Raw genomic sequence first — 24,947 nt, 5'->3', positions numbered from 1 at the left:
ACATCCATAGAGTCAAACATTTCAACTATGATCTATGGGAAACTTTTAATGTCCGCGAACAATGTGAGTGTTCTTAGAACACTTTGAACTTGCCAGCGAACAATACGGACACCGTTTTCAGGACACCCCCTACGAACATTTCAGAACAACGCGATAGTTCTTGGAACACTTTCAACTTAACAACGAACAATACGGACAGCGTCCTAAGGACACCCCGTACGAACATTCCAGGACACCGGGAGTGTTCTCAAAAATGTCTTCAGAACACCCCCATTTTGTTTATTTGCGAACATTTCAGGACACCGCGGGTGTTCTTAGAACACATTCAACTTGACAGAGAACAATACGGACAGCGTCCTCAGGACACCCCCAACGAACACTCCCCGGACAACGCAAGTGTTCTTAGAAGCGTCTTCAGAACACCACCATCTTGTTTATTTGCGAACATTTCAGGACACTGCGAGTGTTCTTAGGACACATTCAACTTGACAGAGAACAATACGGACAGCGTCCTCAGGACACCCCCTACGAACATTCCAGGACACCGGGAGTGTTCTTAGAAGCTTCTTCAGAACACCACCATCTTGTTTATTTGCGAACATTTCAGGACACCGCGAGTGTTCTTAGGACACATTCAACTTGACAGAGAACAATACGGACAGCGTCCTCAGGACATCAGGACACCCCCTATGAACACTCCCAGGACACCGCGAGTGTTCTTAGAAGCGTCTTCAGAACACCCCCATTTTGTTTATTTGCGAACATTTCAGGACACCACGGGTGTTCTTAGAACACATTCAACTTGACAGAGAACAATACGGACAGTGTCCTCAGGACACCCCCTACGAACATTCCAGGACACCGGGAGTGTTCTTAGAAGCGTCTTCAGAACACCACCATCTTGTTTATTTGTGAACATTTCAGGACACCGCAAGTGTTCTTAGGACACATTCAACTTGACAGAGAACAATACGGACAGCGTCCTCAGGACACCCCCTACGAACACTCCCCGAACACCGCGAGTGTTCTTAGAAGCGTCTTCAGAAGACCCCCATTTTGTTTATTTGCGAACATTTCAGGACACCGCGAGTGTTCTTAGGACACATTCAACTTGACAGAGAACAATACGGACAGCGTCCTCAGGACACCCCCTGCGAACAATCCCCAGACACCGCAAGTGTTCTTAGAAGCGTCTTCAGAACACCACCATCTTGTTTATTTGCGAACATTTCAGGACACCGCGAGTGTTCTTAGGACACATTCAACTTGACAGAGAACAATACGGACAGCGTCCTCAGGACACCCCCTACGAACACTCCCCGGACACCGCAAGTGTTCTTAGAAGCGTCTTCAGAACACCCCCATTTTGTTTATTTACGAACATTTCAGGACACCGCGAGTGTTATTAGAACACATTCAACTTGACAGAGAACAATACGCACAGCGTCCTCAGGACACCCCCTACGAACACTCCCCGGACACCGCGAGTGTTCTTAGAAGCGTCTTCAGAACACCCCCATTTTGTTTATTTGCGAACATTTCAGGACACCGCGGGTGTTCTTAGAACACATTCAACTTGACAGAGAACAATACGGACAGCGTCCTCAGGACACCCCCTACAAACATTTCAGGACACCGGGAGTGTTCTCAAAAACGTCTTCAGAACACCCCCATTTTGTTTATTTGCGAACATTTCAGGACACCGCAGGTGTTCTTAGAACACATTCAACTTGACAGAGAACAATACGGACAGCGTCCTCAGGACACCCCCTACGAACACTCCCCCGACACCGCGAGTGTTCATAGAACAGTTTCACTTTGCTTGCGAACAAAACGGACACATATTGAGTCCTTAGAACACCCCCTAATCAGTTTATTTAGAACATTTCAGAACACCCGTGATGTCCGCAAACAAATCGAACACAAAAAGAACGTCTAACACATAAAAAACACAACTTTCATCCTATCTCATACACTCGCACCCTCCCCAAACACTCCTACACACCAACACACTCTACAAAATACACATTTTGAACAAAGTTTCACCGCGATGTCCGCGGACGTCCGCGAATCCAAGATGGCGGGCGCTACCGAAAAATCTGACGCGCTTCACGCTCCACGCCGTCCAATCAGTGAACACGTTGCATGTCCGCGAACATCACGCAACACGATTGGCCAATCAGGACACTGTCCGCGGAGCGAACAGGGAAGTGTGTCCGCGAACCGAACACAGATATCACTAATTTTTTTTACCTACTTTTTGGTCATTTTAAAAAAAACTACTGGACGGATTTTCACCAAATTTGCAAAAGCACGCTTTCGGGACCAAGCCCCTGCTCCTGGTCCAAATTTGGTGGAAATCCGTCCAGCGGTTTGGGCTGTAGGCGCGAGCAAAAAAATGTTTCCCATTCAGTCTATGGGAAAAAAAAAGTTTTGGGACCCCCCTTTAACTTTGCCCTCCCTCGACGAATCCTGACCAAACTTTGTAAAAAAATTCAGACTGACCCAAATACTTTTTTTGCAAAGTTTGGTGAGTATCCGTCCAGGGAGAGCGAAGTTATAAGCCACCCAAAAGTGCTCTTCCTATGGAAACAGCAACTTAACCATAACTACATGGCCACTACTGTGGCCATGTAATATATATATGTATATATATATTACATATATCACACGGTAGTGGCCATGTAGTTATGGTTAAGTTCGTGTTTCCATAGGAAGAGCACAAAGTTTGGTGAGGATTCGACCAGGGGGAGCGAAGTTATAAGGCGCCCAAAAAGTGCTCTTCCTATTGAAACACCAACTTAACCATAACTACATGGCCACTACCGTGGCCATGTAATATATATATATATATTCAGTAAAATAACTTTGTTAAAGGGACGTTATAGTTAAGTTGTGCTACCAAAAACCTATGAAATTCAGAAAAAAAACTTTGTTAAAGGGATGTTATGGTTCCATGAACAGAAAGCATTGCTGTCTTTCAAGCTTGTGTCTTCCCCTATGTATATGTGTCATATGATGTGACTGGAACCTAAGGGAATTACTGTAAGAACATACTTGAAGGATAAGTCTAAAAATACAGTACTGTTTAAATGTTTAGTTCCTGACTGTTGCTCAAGAAAACCATGTGGCCTAGACATGTCAGTAAAGGAAAAACGGGGGAGCCAGACATATGATGTCATCAGTGATGTCATCAATGACATTTGTGATGTCATCTTTCATGTCCTGGCTGTTAGTCTTAGCAGTGCACGGTGGTGGCGCGAGTTATGTTTGCTTAGCTTACCATAACTGGTGAATTTCAGGGGTTTTCGGTTTTACTTGGAACCATAACGTCCCTTTAACCAAGTTTTTTTTTCTGAATTTCATAGGTTTTTAGTAGCACAACTTAACCATAACGTCCCTTTAGCAAAGTTTTTTTACTGAATTTCATAGGTTTTTAGTAGCACAACTTAACCATAATATTCCTGACTTTATATACATGTAACATAGAACATACTGAACCCCCAGCTAGTGATTTTGATGTCCGTGGACTGTGTGTATGTCTGCGGATGGACACGGACAACAGCAACACTACCCAAAAACTCAGGAGGTATCATAAATTGTTATATCATGCCATATGAACACTGTACAAGTTCAAAAACCAGCACACAAAAACATTATATTTAGTTATAAATAAGAAGTGGAACCTATATATCTAACACATCAACCATCCATTTAAATAGCATATGTACTAAAATGGAATATGCCAAAAGAAGAAAGATAGGCTTCCAACATAATTACCTAACAGAAACTGCACAACTAGGAGCAACAGCAGATCTGCAGACCAGTAAGAACACATCTTACCAGAAGCTGGTAAGTATACTTAATTGTTCTTATATATTTCTAAAATGTCTGTATTAGATACAATAAAAGTAATTTATATATTTTTTTCAAGAGAAATGTCCAGTACTTTAGAACGGCTTGAGGAGAATTTCCCACGTGAGGAAATGTCTGAAGATAGTGATACTAATGGTAGACACTTCTCTATATAACCAAATTAATAAGCATTACTTTATGTACACTTAACATATATATATATATATATATTTTGTTAACAGACCATACAAACATTGAAAATAGTATACCAAAAGATACATTGGAAAAGACTCTCCAGCGCATGGAAGAAAAAAGGGACATGCTCATGGCAAATTTCAACCATTTGAAAAATGTTGTGGAGGACCACATAAAAGAAAAAAATAAATACCATTGTCCCACATGTACCTGCCCCCCTTCTCCATATCCCAGTCAATTATCCCCAAACCCTCTCCATGAAGAAAAATGTTTTGATGAGACTTCCATCCCTTCATCTCCTCCTATCCATCCTCTAAAAAAACCCAAATCCCCTGTGTTTGTGTCAGTTTATGCTTCCCCTTATTTTTCATAAATTGTACATATATATATAATAAAACAAAAATATTATATGTGTTTTAATTCAGTCCTTTTTTTGTGTTTTAAAAAAAAAAGGCAGTTGTGGTGTGAGCGGACAGCGTGGGTGTCCGGGATATCCGTAATTAACCAAAATGGCGGTGTCATAAGGACACTATGGGCCTCTTTACACGATAGGTGGTAAGGGTTTACCGGTACCGGTAAAGGCACCGGTACCGGTAAACCCTTACCGCCTTACTGGTTTTACCAGCCATTAAAGTAGGGTGTGGCAAAGGGACCTCGGTGCTAATTACGGTACTGCAATTTGCGGTACCGTAATTTCCACCTTCCCCATTCCCATTATGCCCTATGGGGGCAAAAATGGGAATGGGGAAGGGCCTTGGTGAATGGGGAATTACCGGCCCCACTCACCTTGGAGTAGGCCGGTAATTCCGCCATCCACCAAGGCGGACACGTTAAAATACCGGCGGCAACCATGGCGCTAATAGCCCCATGGTGACCACACTACGTGTAATGAGGCCCTATACCTGTCTGTACTGTCCGCAAGCAAAATGGAACTGTTCTTAGAACACACTCTGTATCCAGAATGTCCGCAATTACCAAAATGGAGGTGTCCCAAGGACACTATACCTGTCCGTACTGTTTGCAGGCAAGTTGAAACTGTTCTAAGAACACACGCAGTGTCCGGGATGTCTGTAATCAAACGAAAATGGAGGTGTCCTAAGGACACTATACATGTCTGCACTGTTCGCAGGCAAGTTGAAACTGTTCTAAGAACAAACACGGTGTCCGGGATGTCCGTAATTAAACGAAAATTGAGGTGTCCTGAGGGCACTCTACCTGTCCGTACTGCCTGAAGAAAATCTACGTACATGTGCACCACACCTGTAAGTTCTCCGAACATCTCACCTGTCCGTAACTGTTCGTCTCACTTGTGTCGCACTTTTAATTAGTTTCAGGTCCCGAAAACTGTCCGTAGAACACCTGCGCGCATGTGCACAACATTTCCTGTGCATTTGGTGTCATGCGGAAACCCGTTCCCTTTGCGGACATATTCGCGATGCCATCGTGTGACCGCACCCACGCTGAGCGTGTGTCCTGAATTGCGGACACTGCACGGGTCGCCAAACATTTTAAAAATACCTTTTCAGGCAATCCACAGTATTTTACAGTAAAAATTCACCATAGCAAATGTCCCAGACAATGGCCCTGACTTTCTACATACTTTTTGGAACTTTTATAGCCTTTTTGGGGTGTTCAATCTGTCCGCTGACAGCGCAAGTGTCTGTGAAGCGCGCACCCGCACCCCAATAAAAGGCCACACCCCAGAGCTCATCCTCATTGTGCTTTTGGCTATCTGACAAAGCACTGTCTACTTTGGCTGCCAATCTTCCATATTTTGCTGAAACCTGATGGCATCCATGGCTCCTCTATTTCCACCTGGTGCTACATCTGCCTCAGCACCACCTCCACCACCACCACCTCCCCAAGGGCCTGAAGAGGGAAACAGGCGTGAGGACAAAGAGGAGAAGGATGAAGAGGATTTTGAGGATGAGGTAGTGGAAGTCCCTGCTACCAGCACTCGCCATGAGTCTTGTGTGTGGCGGTTAATTACCATTCATGGTAGCGTACCCAAGGTGTGTGCAAACAAGGTCACCTGCAACCAGTGCAATATGGTGCTGAGTTGCGGGAGGCGTGGTTCGTACAGCTTTGGTACGACAACTATGAAACACACCCAAGGTCGTTCCACGGTGGGGCCGTTCACAAGGTTGTACCTTGTGAGGAACGTAGTAGGTTGAGTTTCTCTACTACATCCTCCGTTTCCGCTCCTCTCACCACAAGAGACACTCCTGTGGGAGAGCACATCCCTCCAGCTGCCTCACAGGCCATTCACAATGCTGATGACCCTTACCTTTCGTGGGTCACAGTTTTGTGTATGTACTGCAATGCAGTACTCTGCTGGGGCGAGAGACTTCAAAGTGCTTTCGAGACTGCAGTCTCGGAGCACGAGAAGACCTGCCCACTACCTAAATAAGGCCCACCCTATATCTTCCTCTCAACACCTGCCCTTTCTTATCCCTGAGGTTGGTGTCCCCCCTTTACCCTCCTTTCCCCTCCTCTCCTAGTGTGTTGTGTGAAAATTTTTTTTTTTTATAAAACAACAAAAATAAAAAAAGCCTCTTTTCAGAGCTGCCTTTCACAGTCTAAAAAAGAAGTGACAAATAAATGGAGCAGGGCCCTGTGTATTTTTTTAGAAGTCCGCTGACAGTCCGCGGACATCTAAAGTTTTGGGGTGCTGCCCTATTCAAACCATTGCACTTTTCTCTGGGAGGAAGTGGTGGCTCTGAAAAGAGCCTTTTGGTGGTGTTTTTTTGTGTTTCAAAATCTTGAAAAAGTCGACACCTTGTAGAGGAGGTCCCAGATATGACCTGCACCCCTGCCCCCCATTGCGTGTTACCAGTAAGGTACTTGCGGTGGTACGTGACGTATAAGGAGCAAATGAACCAACAGAGAGCCGCATTGGGACTCTGCCCCTTGTACGTAAGGAGATCAATACCGATTGAAGCAGCCATAAAACGACAACCCTGGGCAGCATGATACCCTATCAGACAGCCATCCCAGCCGCTGATATGAAATGAGGAATACCTGCACACGGTCCACGAGGAGACCCCTAAAGCCTTAATGGAAGGCCAATGAAAATAAACCAAGGGCCCGAGCAGCCCGAGCAGCCCTGAGAACAAACAGACTTGGCTACTGAAAGCACGAATTCCAGTTATCCTTCCAGTTACTAGTACTAGTAACTGCAAGGATAATGATAATGGATACAGGGGAGAGACACTGTTAAAACCTAAGAGAATGGTGCCATAAAACAAGATGGAACCAACCGCCCTGCTGAATGTGTGTAAATAAGCTTGAAATGCAAGAGGCTAAGAAATCGATACTGCTTGCAATGCCTAGTAGAAGAGTAGAGCGGCAAGCGCCAACCATATATCTACCTTAATACTGCACAAGGTACACCTGCGACTCCATTTTGTGAAAGCAGAAATGTACCCAGGTGGCTAAAGGCCTGACAGGCCGAGTTTAGAAACCCAGCATAGACCAGAGAGAGAGGCTTATGCCGGGGAGATCGAGGTCAACCAAAGAAGGGGAGCTGAGCATGAGCTCACGAGACTCCAACTACAGAGAATACCAGCCCACCCGTGAAGGTCAAGATAAGAGAGGTTCATGCAGGTGGCCAAGCGCACACAGAATCAAATGCACAAAAGGTTGGAAACTGAAGCAGATTCATAGTGAACCAACACGTGACCAGACAGGCGCGAAGATGTACCACCGCCTGATGTCATCCAGAACCAGGTGGTGCCATAACTTTTCCTGATAAGAGACTACAGATCCGAGGCCATACCCAGCCAACTAATTGACACACAGCCCTAAAACAATGATTGATGGAAGGGAGGTAGGGTGAATCTTGGGACACTAGGCACCTGGGTGTCTACTCTAAAGCTGCTAATTAAAATGGAGATTTATGTTTAGAGGTGTAACTTGCCCAATCACCTAGGGTCCTATATACACTGTAACCAATGAGACATCGTACTTGTAGTGACGTCAATCATGTGTAGTGTAGAGGGAGGGGCGTAGACGCCCACCCGATAAGAGTTATCCAATCCACTTGCATTATTTCCATATACAGATATAGCACCTATACTTAAGTTACCTTTCCCAACCAATTGTATTGCATGATGATTTTTTGTAGAATTAGACGTCAATGATGATGGATTTTGCCCATAAAAGAGGCTGGTTGACTAATGTTCGAGGAAGTCGGGGTGAGGCAGGTGTTCGTGATGCTGCTGATTTCCATAAGCTGATGTATGTATCATTAAACAGACTTCCCTTTGCCAATTTACTGAGTCCTGATTTTTTAACCTTGCCGGAGTATGTGAATCCTGCACTCTGTCCTTGCATGGTGCAGCTATCTGTATTACTAGTTTTCGAGGGTGAGTACTGACCAATGGGCCCGTCAGTAATTTCCTCTCCTCGTCAACACTTGGTAGCGTGAGGATGGTTACGGCCATCAATTAGTGATAATCGATTAATATAGTTATAAGACACCGTTAAACCGACGGCACGAAGTAACTCTGGGCCTTCGGTTACATCACGAGTCCTTTCGCCATTCCGGCTGAGTAAGCTGAGAAACTCCCCGTGGACAATGATAGTGTAAAACTCCAAAAAATCTGCAGTGGGTCTGAAGGAACCCGCCTTTCCAAGCACAACCCTTGTCATTCCCACGGGCAGCGGATCGGACGAAAACCCTAAAAGCAGGAAGAGAAAGGGGCAGTGATCCTGAAGCTCTAGAGAGGAAAAGAGGCAATCGGTGAGTGAAACAACGCAATCTCGTTATCCTGGCAAAGGTCTTATAGGCCTTAGAGTAAGAAAGGGAAAGGTAACGGAGGGTAGCAGAGAAAAAATAAAGCAGCTAGAAGCAGAAAAAACTGTAATCAGGGGGGCACCTGAAAGTAAAATATAAAGGATTCGGGGGGCACCCAAAAGATAAACTGTAAATCAGGGGAGCACCTGAAAGTAAAACGTAAAGGATACCGGGGGGGGCACCCGAGAGAAAATCTTTAAATCAGGGGGGCACATGAGATTAAAACTGTAAGGAATACCGGAGGGGCACCCGAGAGAAAAACTGTAAATCAGGGGGGCACCTGAGATTAAAACTGTAAGTAATACCGGGGGGGGCAACCGAGATAAAACTGTAAAATTTGCCTTGTTCCTGCGCTTTAAAGAGTGGTCAGAAGGAACTTGAACCCTGAGCCCACAGAGGGGGGACTTTAGGCTATGATGACGTTTAAAGACATCATAAAGGGGTTAGTTCAAATCCCATTATGGGGTAAAAATTAGAAGGCAGGTATACGTATGACCAGCTGGTGTCCGTCTAGTCTGTCAAGCGTCTGTCCTATATGTCCTGTGTATGCTGAATGTGGAATTATTGTATTATTAAATGATGGCAATGTGACAATTGCTTTACGCGATTCTGTAAATTAGAGGGAATCGCCACTGAATTGATGTGTTTTGAGTAAAACTGTTGGTATAAAATTTTGCGGGAAAATTGGATTCGAGCTCGCTTATGTGGTGCTTGCTCATAATAGCGTAAAGTTGAAAACCTGTATGAACATTGTTGATGACAAAATTAAGGATGGAAGAAGTTACCCCACTTGCACACTTATGCAAGCAGTTGCCAAAGCACGCAAAAAAATTGGAAAAATATAGCCAGGAGTGGGTTAAGGGCACTGCAAATAAAATGTTTATGCCGTGGCCCCAAAATGGGTCATTGTCAAAGGCTGTTTTACAGCACATGACCACCAGTGCTTTGGAAAATGTTTGAACAAACAAAAGAAGAAGAACCCCCCGCAGACTGGATATTAAATGCATGTACAGAGGGGGGTGAGACGCCTACCGTGCCACCTGCCCCGCCGGAACCAGTTGTTGAAGAAAGTAAGTCGGAGGGTCTTTACCCACTAAGAGAGCTTAAGGCAGCCACAGGTTATAGCAACCCTGCATATGAGTCACCTGCGTGTAGACAAAAGAGAAGGAACAGGAAATTGACTCGGCCTCCACAGTCCCATGGGGAAAAGAGAGGCGAGGTGAGGAAAGGAAGGACCAGGCACAAATGGGTGCACCTCTAGATAGGGAGAGAGAGGGAAGGAAGCAGAAAGGAACCAATGAGTTAACATGTACAAAGGACGAATGGATGAGAGGGCAGATACTGTTGAAGTTAGATGGAAAAGGAAGTGATGGTGCAAGGCCGAGTGAACGGTCTGATGAGGCGCAAAGAAAGGAAAGGGAAAAAGAAGTGGACATAAGAAACGAAAGGGGAAGAAAGAAGGATAGGTTGCGGCAAGAACAACTATATCGCGAAGAGCAAGGTATACCACTCAGTCGCCCGCAATATGCAGCCTATGAAAAGTACAGGCAGAACATGGTTAGGTTAGAGGAAGAGAAGAGAGTGCACGAAAGAAAGGTAAAAAAGCAAGAAGACGAGGAAAATAGAAAGACAAAGGAACGTAGAGATGAACAGATGAGGGAAGTTGATAAGGCTAGAAAGGAAGCGAAGAAGTGAAGAGAAATGGATGAGGAAGCAGAACGTAAACGCAGGCAAAGGTCGCGAGATTTAGAATATTTGCAACAGGAAGTGAAAAAACCCAATCCTGTTGTAGACTAGGAAGACATAGAAGAGTTCTTCTCTGCAAGCGATGCAGTACCAGGTACAAGCGGGACAATTATTGATGATGACTTCGACACCAGAAGCATCGGGGAAGCGATTGATAAAATATATGATGAGATGGGACTAGAACCAATCTCCCAAGAGGGAAGGGAAGATGAGCGCTTAGAGAGCACTCAGCTATATGACACTGAGGATGTCACCCAAAGTAGTGGGAGTAGGGGACGTTCCCTAGATAGACTAGAAGTTGGGCAGAATGAAGTTGATGCAAGAAGCTGTGTAAACTGGGAGTATTCAGAGTCAGACTCCGATGGAGAAGCGGAGGAAGTGGCGTATGACGAAGGGAGGCGGTGCAACAAGCAGCACCCAGGGAACCGAGAGATACGATGGTCAGGTGCAAGCGGGTCCATAGATCGGACACCGAAGTCTGCTGGACAGTCCAGCCGACATGAAGAGACACCCCACGGTCGGAGGAGGACGTCGGCTAAGGGCATTGCCATGAAGAAGGCAAGGCGGGAACGCCACCCAGGCAAGAGCCCGAGGAGGGATAGAGAAGGAAAAGGAGGATTGTGCATTCCAATTCCCACTGTTAGAAAAGGGGGGAGCAAGACCGCAGTATATTCCATGGCCACACATGGACCGAGAGAATCTTAAAAATAAGCTTCCAATGCTGACCTCGGGAGCCAGGAAGTGGATACATGAGCTAGAGAAAATGACGGGGGGCGTCACTCTAGCCATAGGGGGACATTAAGGGTCTTCTAATTGCTATACTTGGTGAAAGAGCAGACGATGTGTGGAAAAGAGCAGGATACCCCAGGGTAACCATAACGGAGCGCCATTTAATAACTGTAGAGCAGCAGTGTGGAAAGTGCTGTGCACGCTATATCCAGACACATCTGATATGGGAGCTATAATGACTCAAAAAATGAGGAGTCCGAGGATCCTTAGCTTTATATCCTAAATTTTCAAGACGCGTGGGTGCTCGAAACTCATGAGTCTTGGACAAAATCTATAGCTGTATTATACCATATACTGTGCCAAGGGTTGCCTGAACCAGTTCAGAAACAGATCAAAAAATTGGTAGGAGTAGAAGCTAAACCATGGGCCGAAAACCAGTTGACGATTGCCCATTACTGTAGATTGTTGCAAGAAAAGAATCAGAAGAAAGAGGCAACACGTAAGGGAGAGGAGGTGAAACTAGTGCAAAGGAAGCTCTTAAAGTATGCTTTCGAGGGAGCCATGCTAACAAGCCCAGCTGAATCAAGTGCACAACGTGCAACTAACAAGCCGCAGACCAATCAGGGTAACGCAGGCTATTACCCGAGAGGAAGGGGATTTGGAGGAAGAGGATGGCAGAGCAATCAGGGAGGCTTTAGAGGTAACCAAGGAGGTTTTTAAAATGTTCAAGGTGGTATCCAGAGCGCACCAATGGGCAGTCCAACTATGTCAGATTGACAGATGGCCCGACCACCGCCAGTGTGCTGGCTATGTGGAGTGACAGGACATGTGGCGCGCATGTAGAGAAGCCAAGGCATGTGGCAGAGCAACCAAGGGATGGGGACAGGCATGGTGAATCAACCTGCTACCCCACAACAGGGCAATGCACAAAACTATTCCGTGTAGCAGCAGGCAGCTGGCTTGCAGCAAGGTGCACAGAAAGTGGTCCAACCACTGAACATGGGCAACCCCAGCAGACCCCGCCGCAAGTGTCTCAGGGACTAATTCAGGTGGGGGAATCCCACAGGAATACAATGGACCAAACCTGTATATGAAATAGGACGGTTCACAGGGAACTCTGATGTGTTCTATCCTATAAGTGACACCAGACCCTAACGGGGAACCTAGGGTAAATGTCACCATAGGGGTGAAAGAATATTCCTTCTTAGTTGACACGGGTGCATTGAGCTCGTGCATACGAGAAGGCAAGTTCTCCTTGTCCGGTGAGGCAATAGATACCCAGAGTTCTACTGGAGCTCATAGCAGAGCTCCCTTTACTGATGAACTCCCAGTCTCCATGGGAGAGTGCGACATGAATGTACCTTTATTGTATTCGCGTCAGTCCGCAATAAATATCATGGGTCGGACTTGATGACAAAGTTGAATATGACCATCTCATTCACTGAGGATGGCATAGTGTTCTCCACCCCAGTAATGCATTATTCAAATGTGTGCGAAATGATTAGAGCATACTCCGGATGTGCAGCCATGAGAGCCATACCACTGGAACCAGAAGTGTTCTCATATGGCGTACAAGTGCTTATGGCGGGGTTGCCAGGCCTCGCAGACAAAACTATGAGAACTCCGGATGAGTTTATATTCAGATCAAGTATTTCCCTTAATTATACACTCTGCCGCAGTGCGAGGAAAAGTGGTATTGGTTGAGGGATGTGCCGATGAGGGCAGACCATCTTGTGCGATTGTCGCTATCGAAGAAGGGTATCGAGTGACTGACATCACCGATGACGATCTGTTCGAAGAACACCCTGACCTAGAAGAGACGCGGGTGGAAGTGAGTCTAATATTTTGGGTCAAAATGATCAGGCGGGAGGTACCGCAGAGGATGATGTTAGCTTTAGTACGTCCAGAATACTTTGATAACAACATGGCCCTGGTGCCGGCCAATGTATGGACTACAGGGCCATATGATGTAGGTCTCCTGAAGGGGGCCGGTGAAGTAAAAATTAAATTGAAATCAGGAGCAATTCTGCCGTGGGCACAACAGTATCCCATGTCCAGAGAAGCGGATGAAGGGATTGCAAAGACCATCTCTGCCATGATGGAGCAGGGCATCCTTGTGACATCAGAATCACCGTGCAACACAGTGATTTATCCTGTCAAGAAATCAAAGGAGGGTTTTGGCGTTTAATCCAGGATTTACGAGCATTGAACGACATAGTGGAAGCTGAATTCCCATCTAGTCCCTAATTCATCCACAATTTGTGCAACATACACACTGAGTCAAAATACTTCACGGTGATCGATTTGAAAAATGCATATACCAAGCCGTTGTTACAGGCCCTTAAAAAGGCACAGGCAACAAGAGAAGAAATTGAATGGAATGAAGAAATGGAGAAGGGCTTTACAGAACTCAAGGGGGCAATTTGTAAGGCCACAGTTCTCGGGATTCCTAATTATGCGGAGGAATTCTATTGGTTCTCTCATACCGATGGCAATTTTATGACAGCAGTGCTCACATAGTGAACCTAATTGGGATATAAACCCCTAGCATATTACAGCGGGAGTCTGGACCCGGTCATGAAGGGCCACTTCCCATGCAAACAAAACCTAGCTGCTGCTGCGTTCGCCATTGAGAAGGCGTCATCCATTGTGATGGGAAGCTCCATGACATTATATGTTGAGCACTCGCTATTCGCCATACTAGAAAAGCCAAAGGGCACGCTGACTTCGCAAAGAGCATCAACCTACGAGGTGTTTATCTCTAATCCATCGATCAAAATAGTGCGATGCAAAACTGTGAACCATGCTATGTTTATAGCCGAGCCAGTCACAGAGGGAGAACCTGTGTATGACTGTGCAAATTATGAGGAATTCTATGACGAGATCCCCCGGGTAAAGGAAAATGCCCTGGTAGGTGGAGAGATCGTCTTTATTGACGGGTCTTCTAGAATCGACCAAGAAACACATGGCGATTGGAGAGTTCCGAGTACTTGTCAGTGCGCGAATACCATCTCACTATTCGGCACAGGCTGCAGAACTAGTGACACTGATACTCGCCATTGAGAACCATGCAGACCAGAAAGTAACAGTGTACAGCCACTCTGCCTATGTGACATCAACAGTGCACGCAGGATTAGCGCGCTGTAAGAGGAGGGGCTACCTCCAAGCAGACAGCACGCCAGTGCAACATGCAGCCTTGTTGGACAGGCTGATAAAAGCACTACAGCTCCCAGTGGGCATAGTGGTCATAAAATGCACTGCTCATACCAAAGGGACAGATTTTGTGTCACGTGGAAATCATGAAGCGGACACGGAAGCAAAGCGTATGGCATCCAAAACTAAAACAATCATGGACATGGAGGTGGCACGTACCCATGAACGAATGATGGTAGCACGAGCCACTTCAGAAGCCTATAGCAATATGGGGCAGTCTCAATTGATGGAGCTCCAGGGGGAGGCACCTCAGGAGGAGGAAAATTGTTGAAAGCGTCGAGGGTGTTCTTTAAACCCCTCTGACGGATTGTGGCGGCAAGACAGCACTGGTAAACCAGTAATGCCTGCCGCCCTTCTAAAAGTAGTACTAGAACAACTTCACTACCCCATTCATATGTCAAAAGAAAATCTTGCTGCAATGCTCGCAAAAGACTGGTTTATACCGAATTTAGCCGTCCATGTTGCATTCTTTATGGTAAACTGCATTGTCTGCCAGCAATTCACTTCTCGGCACACATTAAAAGTAGTGAGAAGAGTCATCCTCAGACCAAATGGACCTTTCCAGCACCTACACATTGATGTCGATATGATTCAGGTGTGTAATGGGTACAGGTATCTACTTACGGTGGTGTGTCCCTTCTCCAGATGGGTAGAAGCAGGCCCCTGTAGACACCCTGACGCTGCCTGTGCTGCTAAATTCCTGGTGAGGGAGGTTTTCCCTAGATGGGGGGTGTGCGAGGTAATGAGATCTGATAATGGGGCACATTTTGTAAATGCAGTATTTGAGCAGATTAGCTTGTTGCTTGGTATAAAGCACAAATTCTCGTCGGCGTATCACCCAGAGTGAAACGGGATATGTGAACGGATCAACGGCTTGCTTAAGGAAAGGATAGCCAAGTTGAAGCTCACATTAAGAAAGTGATGGATGCACTGCCTACCACTGGCATTGTATGCCCATCGGGACCAGCCAGGCTCTGACCATCATTTAACACTGCACGAAATAGTCACTGGGAGAAGGATGAGGACCCCTCTTACACCCCGAGACAGAGCTAGATGTGATGCCCAGTCAACTAGGGAGGTTCTGGGAGAGGAGATGAAGGCCTATCTGGATTGTCTCACATGCAGTTCCACTGTCATTTCAGGCTAGCTGCAGCGACGGCAGAAAAGAGATGACACAGCACAAACCACAACAGACAGTGCTGATGCCGATGCAGCTCATAGCCTATGCGCGCCTCTTGTCTTCCCTGGAGATCGCGTCCTCGTGAAGAATTTCACAAGAAAGAGATGGGACGAGCTGAGGTGTAATGGCCCGTTCATCGTAGAGGACTGCACCCTGTCAGCTGTCAAGCAAAAAGACAGAAGAGCCTGGATCTTCACGAATTATATAAAACTCTTTATAGGAGAGAGCACTCCTACTACATCTACTGCCGAGGAATCCACAGACAACGGGGAAGGACCGCAGCACGTGCAGACAAGATCTATGGCAAGGAAGAAGGCCGCATGAGCAGACAAGTTACAAGAACGAGGAATAAAATATAAAGTGAGACTTTCAAAACAAGACAGTTCTTCAAACCAAGTGAAAGGTGACAGAAGGACAATTAAATGAACATTCAATGTAGCCAACAAAAGAACTTTTGTGAAAATCATGTCCATGCTGAACCTTTACTTTAGGCATAAAAAAAAAGACAATAAGAAGCACGCAAACACCCTGTGCAGCCAAAGGTGCAGGGTAAAAGAAGAAAATCGCGTACTCATATCAACAGAAGTGCTAATCTCATGAACATTGATAGCCACACAAAGCATTTAAAGCCTAAGACTTTGATAAGAAGTAAAAGTAAGATCACGACTTTGTTCATGGACATATGGTTCATCCCAGCAGAAGTCTCAAGTGGGATGTGCTCACATATTTTCAGCTGGTAGTACTGTCCTATCCTTCACTTATAGGCAGAGAAGCCAGCATTACTGAATTAATTCAAGACCCTGCAAACAAGAAAATAACCCGACAACTACTGACTGTCATAACAGAAACTTTCATTACAATACCCGAACACAGCAGAAAAGACACAGATGCTTCCACCACAAGTAATCATTGACGAGATCACATATACTTTGTTCTTCCGCATCATCGAAGAATGTCCAGGACTTATCGGGAGAACTACAGATACATTGACATTCATTAGAGATACAAAAAACAACCAAGTGTGCTACAAGTTGAACCACGTGGTTGTAACTCACGCAGCAGGAAAGTGCAAAACTTGTTCGCATCAAAAGAAGGGACTGTGATTAGGACCCAGCAAACGAGGCAAATGTCCCTATCACCTGAGGATATACATCTGGCACACAACGTTTTATTTCGATTAATCACAGACTATCCGGAAATGGTGGGTATACCTGCAGATGTTGACGTCATCACATTTCTTAGGACTACGGCCAACAACCCACACATGGGCGCACACCTCCAAGGCATCATGCTCCAGGAGGAGCTGTCCAATTTCCAGCGAGAATTCCTGAGGAGATTTCAGTGAGACTAGGTGACGAGGGACAGATCGAAAAAGAAAAAAAAAACAACTGATCACACTGCATGAAAAGGCTGGTGACTTTAGAGCCAAAGAACCAGAACAAATGTCATGAACACCTGAAGACAGTCGTTATGCTTTTCGTGTTTTCTTTCATCTCATTGAAAACTTTCCAGAACTAGTGGGCAGACCCCGCAACATTGATGTGCCTGCCTTTCTTAATGATCCAGCAAAGAATGCCCTCTTGAACAGGCTCCTAAGAGCTATTGCATCACAACTCAGAAGCAACTATGGACATCCACATCTATGAAGAGCCTTATAAGGGGGCGTTCTAAAATAAATTTTTTCATCATCCCCAGCCGGGGACAAGTATCTTGTTGTGTATTGTTTTTATTGTATGTATGGTATGTTAAAAAAAAAAAAAAAAAAAAAAAAAAAAATATATATATATATATATATATATATATATATATATATATATATATATATATCGTTAAGACATGGAGGAAGGAAAAAAACGCACTCCAAGCATGAGGTCTGCAGGTCCCAGTAAACAAAGTAGCAAACTCGAATCCAAGTAACAGAAAAACGAGTTTAATAGATGGTTAAAAATAGTAGGCAAAAAACACACAGCAAACAAAACAAAACTCCAGGGCAGTGTCCTTAACGACGCGTTTCGCGCTTCTCTGAGCGCTTGATCACGTTAGGGAGACATGAAAACAATCTATATATATATATGTTAAGTGTACATGAAGTAATGCTTATTAATTTGGTTTTATAGAGAAGTGTCTACCATTAGTTTCACTATCTTCAGACATTTCACCATGTGGGAAATTCTCCTCAAGCCATTTTAAAGTATTTGACATTTCTGTGAGGAAAAAAAATATATATATTACTTTTATTGTATTTAATATAGACATTTTAGAAATATAAAAGAAAAAAAAGTTTACTTACTAGATTGTGGTAAGTTGCCTTCTCACTGCTTTGTAGATCTGCTGCTGCTCCTAGTTGTGATGTTTCTGTGAGGTAATTGTGTTAGAAGCATACCTTTCTTGTTTTGGTATATTCCATTTTACAATATATGGTATTTAAATTGTTGTTTGATGTGTTAGATATGTAAGTTCTAATTCTTATTTATTACTATATATAATGTGTTTGTGTGTTGGTTTTTCAACTTGTACAGTGTTCATATGGCATGATATAACAATTTAAGATACCCTGAGTTTTTGGGTAGTATTGGTGTTGTCCACGTCCGTCCGCGGACATTCGCACGATCCACAGACATCAAAATCACTAGCTAGGGGTTCAGTATGTTCTATGTTACATATATATAAAGTAAGAGACTCCTAGTAAACATCTATCAAATTTACACTATGAATATGTATATTCAGTAAAATAAAATGTGATAAAGTGAAGTTATGGTCAAGTTACGCTAATAAAAACCTATGAAATTCAGTTAAAAAAACTTTGCTAAAGGGACGTTATGGTTCAAAGTAAAACCAAAAAAACCCTGAAATTCGCCAGTTATGGTAAGCTAAGCAACCATAACTTGCGCCACCGTGCACTGCTAACATTAACACCCAGGACATCAAAGATGATATCACAAATGTCATTACAGGGTTGGTGAAATGCAGTTCTTGGTTGGCTTATAACTTTGGCGCCACTGAATGGAACTGCATGAAACTTTGCATGTAAATTCCTGACCTGATTCTGAGTAAGTATGCAAAGATTGGTGGGATGCTGTCATGAGGGGGCAAAATTAGAGGGGGGGTCCCAAAATAATGTAAAGGCTTATAAATGAGGTGCCATTTGACAAATCTACACTTAATTTGGCAAACTGATAATATATCTAGATATACATGTTTTTGCGATGTTTGGTGGGATTCTGTCAAGAGGAAGCAAAATTAGAGGGGGGTCCCCAAATATTGTTAAGGCTTATAAATGTGGTGTCATTTGACAAATCTACACATTTGCAAAATGATGATCGATCTAGATATAGATGTTTTCGTAAAGTCTAAATGGATTTTGTCAAGTGGGGGCTAGGTTATATGACGATTGTATGTGCATAAATTTGACACTTTTGAAAAAATAAAACATGGGTGGATTTCCAGTGAACTTACGTAAGGAGCATTGGCAAGAACCTAAAAGTATGGTTTTGCAAATGTGCCAGTGTTTTATTATTTGCCAAGTGTCATAATGTAGCTACAAAAAATAGCGGTATAGCTTTAGTGACTGAGGGGTAGCCTGTGGCCATGGTGTTAGGCGGAAACCTGTGCAGTTCCCTCTGGGACCACCGCAAAAGATTTAGGACTACAGGTGTTTGGCAGTAAACCCACTTGGTAGCAGTCTGCACCACACAGATTCACTTGGTAGATGTGGCTGAGCAGTCAGACTTCCCTCAAGAAGAGTTAGGCAGTATGTGGAGTATACAAGATAGGACAATTCTTCCCCGTAAGACAAGCAAACACGGAACAGAGCTTGGGTGTAAAGATATATAGGTATTTATTTATAACAACAAATCTATGAAAAACACTGCACACAATGCTATCTTTCTCCAATAGTAGCTCAGTATACTACATAGAATCCCATAATACAATGCTATTTATTGATATAAATGCATCGTTCAAAGCACTAATAACGGTATGATATTTATTGCAATATCCTTGACACTTTTTTCGGAACACTATAATAAAAATCCCTAGTACACAAATTCCATGAAAAGTACATACACATGTGATGTCATCAGTGATTTCATCAATGACATTTGCGATGTCATCTTTGATGTCCTGGGTGTTAGTCTTAGCAGTGCATGGTGTTTGCGCGATTTATTTTTCATAGTTTACCATAACTTGCTATTTTCAGGGGTCTTTCGGCTGTACTTAAAACCATAACGTCCTTTAAACAAACTTTTTTTAATATCACGCAAACAATATACAAACATGGCGTGCAAAAACCAACTTCTACAGATGGCTTTACACAGAATGTTGCAAAGTAAGAATTTATGCTCGTTCACAGTGAAGGTCAGCTGCTTCCATTTTTTTCTCGGGCCCCGGAGAGGCTCACGAAGCACACTATAAGGTTGTATTGTGTTTTGACCTTGACAGACAGAGATTGTGATGAAAGACTTCTCTTGAAGGAGTGTTGCTAAAACGTAAGAGAAGATAAAGATGAAATTTCTGAAACGAAACCACTTTTACATATTATATCACTATGCGAAAGATCGTTGGCACACGCGGAGTCGTATTTTGGGACTGCACCACTCGTAGAGAATGGAAATTGCAATTGTACTGTAAGTAACCCTTTAGATTACTTTATACCAAATATAATTACAATAGCGTAGCATTAAAGACCGCTGAAGTTGAACTTGTTCGTTCAAAGTGGCATAATGTTTTCTACCGCGCACTATCACTGCCGAATTGATCCCCTGTCGTTTAGAGGGCTCTGAAAAAGGCAGACGACACAGAGTGGGTTAATATTAATAATTTAACCGGTCTATAGGCGGTCAAGCACTCTACTCGCTGTGCCACTTCAAAGTAGCCTGTCAAGTGGCACAGCGAGTACAGCGCTCGCTTTGACATCCGTGCACAGCTTGCTAACGCAAGTTCGAATCCCGGCAAGGCGAAACTCAGCCTTTCATCCTTCCGTGGTCGATAAATGAGCACCACACACTGTGGTTAATAATAAGCACCGCTTACATACCTCACAGTTCTTAGCGCTAATGAATGGGAAAATATTATTATTTTATTATTAACATACTCTGTTGCACTATCTTCGATAGCAAATAGTTTCACGCCCTAATAAATAAAATGATGATTTTTAATATAGATCGGCTGGTGAGACTAATTTATGTTTTTTAAATCAGGTACGTGGCCCCGTTTTGTCTATGTCACGATTTACAGACTCCAGCGGATGGGGTCTTCAACTGCCAGGTGCAAGTCCAAATATGCAACTTCATGACCCTCACCATTTTATGGGACAATCGCCAAGGCCCAATATGCCCTTATGCAGTACTAGCGGCTACAAACAACATACCAACCAATACGGTGGTCTAATGGCTCGTTGTTGGAGCAACCTTCCGATTATCAGAGAGACCATTTACTGCTTTTATCATAAACCAACAGCCTATCTACCGCAAAGGAACAACGCGTGGCTCCAAATAAACTTTTGCTGATCGACAGCAGAGACAATAGCAAATCGCTGAATATTCACTAAACATTTCATGTGAAATAAATGTACTTTACCAAATGTACAATCCTGCTGTTTACTTTTAAACCACAGTTTCATATTCCGAATTGTGGCGCACTGAGTTGTAACCTGATCTAATACTCTCTGTACCGCAAAGGAACATCGCGTGTCTCAACATGAACTTTTGCGGATCGACAACAAATGTACTTTACAACATTTACAATCTTGCTCTTTGCTTTTAAATCACAGTTTCATATTCTGAATTGTGGCGCGCTGTGTTGTGACATAATGTGTGTTGTCTTCCGGGTTCTGTGTAAAGTTGCGTAGTACTGGAGACGACTGGGCTCGTTTCATTACGCACCCTGTAAGGTCACGGAGAAAGGCGGGGAATATGAATGCTTTGATAATATCAGGCTTAGGGGCGGGAGATATGATTTAATGTCGCAAAAGCAAGTCAGCCAGGTCAATAGCGCCAGTCATAGGATTATCACATAATGTCGACGCACACCAGCCGGATTTATCGTTTCTTTAGTGGACAAAAAGTCAGTTGACGCCCCTAGGAAATTGTACTATTAGCGAACAAAAGGAGTGCTCTTAAAACACTTTCACCCTGACAACGAACAATACAAACAACGTTCTCAGAACACCCCCATTTTGTGTAATTGCAAACATTTCGGGACACTGCGAGTGTTCTTAGAACACATTCAACTAGACAGATTACAATACAGACTGTAGCCGTAAAAAAAAAGTTTTTTCCCATTCAGTCTATGGGAAAAAAAAAAGTTTTGGGACCCCCCCTATAACTTTTTCCCCCCTGGACGAATCCTCACCAAACTTTGCAGAAAAATTCAGAGTGACCCAACTACTTTTTTTGCTAAGTTTGGTGAGGACCCGTCCAGGGAGAGCGAAGTTATAAGCCACCCAAAAAGTGCTCTTCCTATGGAAACAGCAACTTAACCATAACTACATGGTATATATATATATCTTACATGGCCACGTTAGTATCCACGTTAGTTACTATCATTACATTCAAACCATCCACATTTCTTTTTTATGTATGCAGTGTAGTGCCCTGAATTGGTTGTGGCTCCTGCGTGGTAGATTATACCTATTGTTGTGAAGGTTTTCTTACCAAGTGATATTTGACCATGTGTGAATCCAGTCAGCTTGCAGTTGTTTTTGGTACCTTCTGCACTGTAACGTAGAAGCATTAGTATTACGAATTTACTATGTGTTTGTATTACTAAAGTGGAGCGATTATCTGAATTGCAGGTAGAGCATAATCTACCATGGTTAGCATTTTGTACAAGTTGCTGAAATGGAATGGATTCACAATTTGGTATTGATATATATATGAAGCGTTCATTGGGGATTTCTTCTTGTGTCACATTGTTGCAGAGAGTGCATGTATGTTTCCACATGTATGAAATCTGAAAGATTTCATTTATAGGTATGTTTTTGTTTTCCAGTACTTGTAGTAAGTACATTAGAAATTCTTTTGGATCTTCCTGTGAGTTTATAGTGAATTTCACCATTCCAGCACAGTAGTCCAATTGGCGTCTTATTCCAAAAACACTATATGTGTTGTCAGGATTATTTGCTGCATTTCTGTGAAGTACTAACATTTGCAAACACAATGGGTCTGTACTGTGTGAGTAAATGTTGTCAACAATTGGTGGTAATTGAAATAGAATATTCATTGCTACATTTGCATAGCAACTTACACCAACTATATTTGAGAATTTAAATGGTCCAGGTAGTTCTGTATCTAACTGCTTTTTTTGGAGTTTGTCTTCCTTCTTTAAAGAAGTACCTGGTTTACTTTCTGTAATTGATTCTTTTTTGTTTGTGGTACTTGATGAAGTATTAGTTTCTTTTACTCTCTTTGGAGGATTTGCAGTGACGTCCTGTTGCATTTCAGTTTGATTTACTTTTCTTTTACAAAGTTTTAGTTTTTGTGGAACAGAATATGTGTTTAGATGGGGAGTGTATAGTGAGCGAAGTCTATTATATTCTAAAATGCAAGGAATATCAGCGTTTACTTTACTTGCATCAAAGTTGATTAGAAATAGACCGTCAAGTGTACGTAAGCGTGATAGTGCTACGTAGCTCATGCCTTCTTTAAAGACTGTGTTACCAATATCTATCATTGCTTTGTCTAGGGTAAGACCTTGTGATTTATGAATTGTGACTGCGTATGCAAGAGTTAGAGAAAATTGTTCTCTGCGTACATACATATCTTTGAAGAGAAGGAATCTAGCTGTTGAGCGTCCTATCCGTTTTACTTCTGAAAGTTTGTCAAAGAGTATATTGACAAACTGAATTTTGTTGTCACGTGGGTATGTTTGAAAGCCAACAACTGTACCCAGTGCTCCATTAACTAGTCCTTGGTCCACGTCAAGGTTACGTTTAAGCATTACTCTGCAATTTAAGGATAATTTTAACATCTTTTCTAAGCCTGCTGTGTTTGAGATTGATTTTTCTAAATTATTTAGTCTTGTTGTGGCTTGGTCACACATGGGTAGTGTCATACCATGTACATCTAGTTTGTCTGTGGCGCTAATTTCCATTATTGGTTGCATTTCTTTACTTAGCATGATTTCATTGAATTTGAAACAACTTGCAAGAGTTGGCATTAAGGCCATACAATTGACATTTTTGTGGGCTAATTGTTCCATCACATCTGTAGCACATGCATTATCGCCATAAAGTGCATTAATGTGCCGGGTTTTCAATGTTGTTTCTGCTTCTTTAGAAAGTATACCAACTCTCAAACTTTTTAAATTGTTGGCATAAGTGAGATCTGCGGATTGGCGCATGTTTTCTGTTAATTCTCTGTATTGGAAATGTTGCCAAAGGTTGACATTTCCAATGCTGCCAACAGTTTTACGGCAGAGTTTGTGCCCTAATGTTTTAAAAATAGATTCACCTTTTACTGGTGTTAATTGAAGCAGATCTCCAAAAACAATAATGTGTTTTCCTGCAAAGAGCTCTTCATAGTCTGTTTTGAGTACTTCTTGTAATCTGAGGTGAATCAAAGCTAACATCAGGTTGGAGACCATGCTCACTTCATCTATTAGTAGCATTTTCATTTGTTTCAATACTCTGCGTAATTCCACTGCAGCTTCTGCAGAAAGTTTGTAATAGTCTAATTTGTTCTGGTGTTCTACTGGTAATAGTAGTAATTGGTGTAATGTAACACCACCTATGTTGTAGGCAGCTAAACCTGTGGGGGCAGTGACAACAGCTGACAGTTTGTTGTTTGTCAATTGTTGAAGGAACTTACTAATGATTTTGATTAGGAATGTTTTGCCAGAACCAGCTTCACCACTGACGTACAGTAGTATATGTTTATAATTATGGCAGGAACATTCTTTATTTTCATGTTTTACACCATGTGCAATTTGTTTTGTTACTTCTTGAAAAATGCTACTTTGCTCATGGTTTAGTTTTGATTGTAGTATAGTTAAGTCTTCGTTATCTTCATACTGACACATGGTGTTTTCTACTCTGTCATAGCTAATTCTGCCTCATTTGTTATTAGTGGTTCTCCCAGTGTTTCTTGGCTTCCTGTTCCAGAAGGTTGACTACTGTCAGGAGTATCCTTATCAGGTTGAGCTTGGAGTTCTTCTTCATGTTGCTGTTCATTGTGCAACATTGTTTTGTACTGTGTAAAGTTAACATCAGTTATAGTGCTTTCATTTGCTTTG

This window comes from Ambystoma mexicanum, chromosome 12 (genome assembly GCF_040938575.1).
Source record: "Ambystoma mexicanum isolate Mex_15411 chromosome 12, UKY_AmexF1_1, whole genome shotgun sequence".
Taxonomy (NCBI): domain Eukaryota; kingdom Metazoa; phylum Chordata; class Amphibia; order Caudata; family Ambystomatidae; genus Ambystoma; species Ambystoma mexicanum.
Note: the sequence above shows the minus strand (reverse complement) of the source record.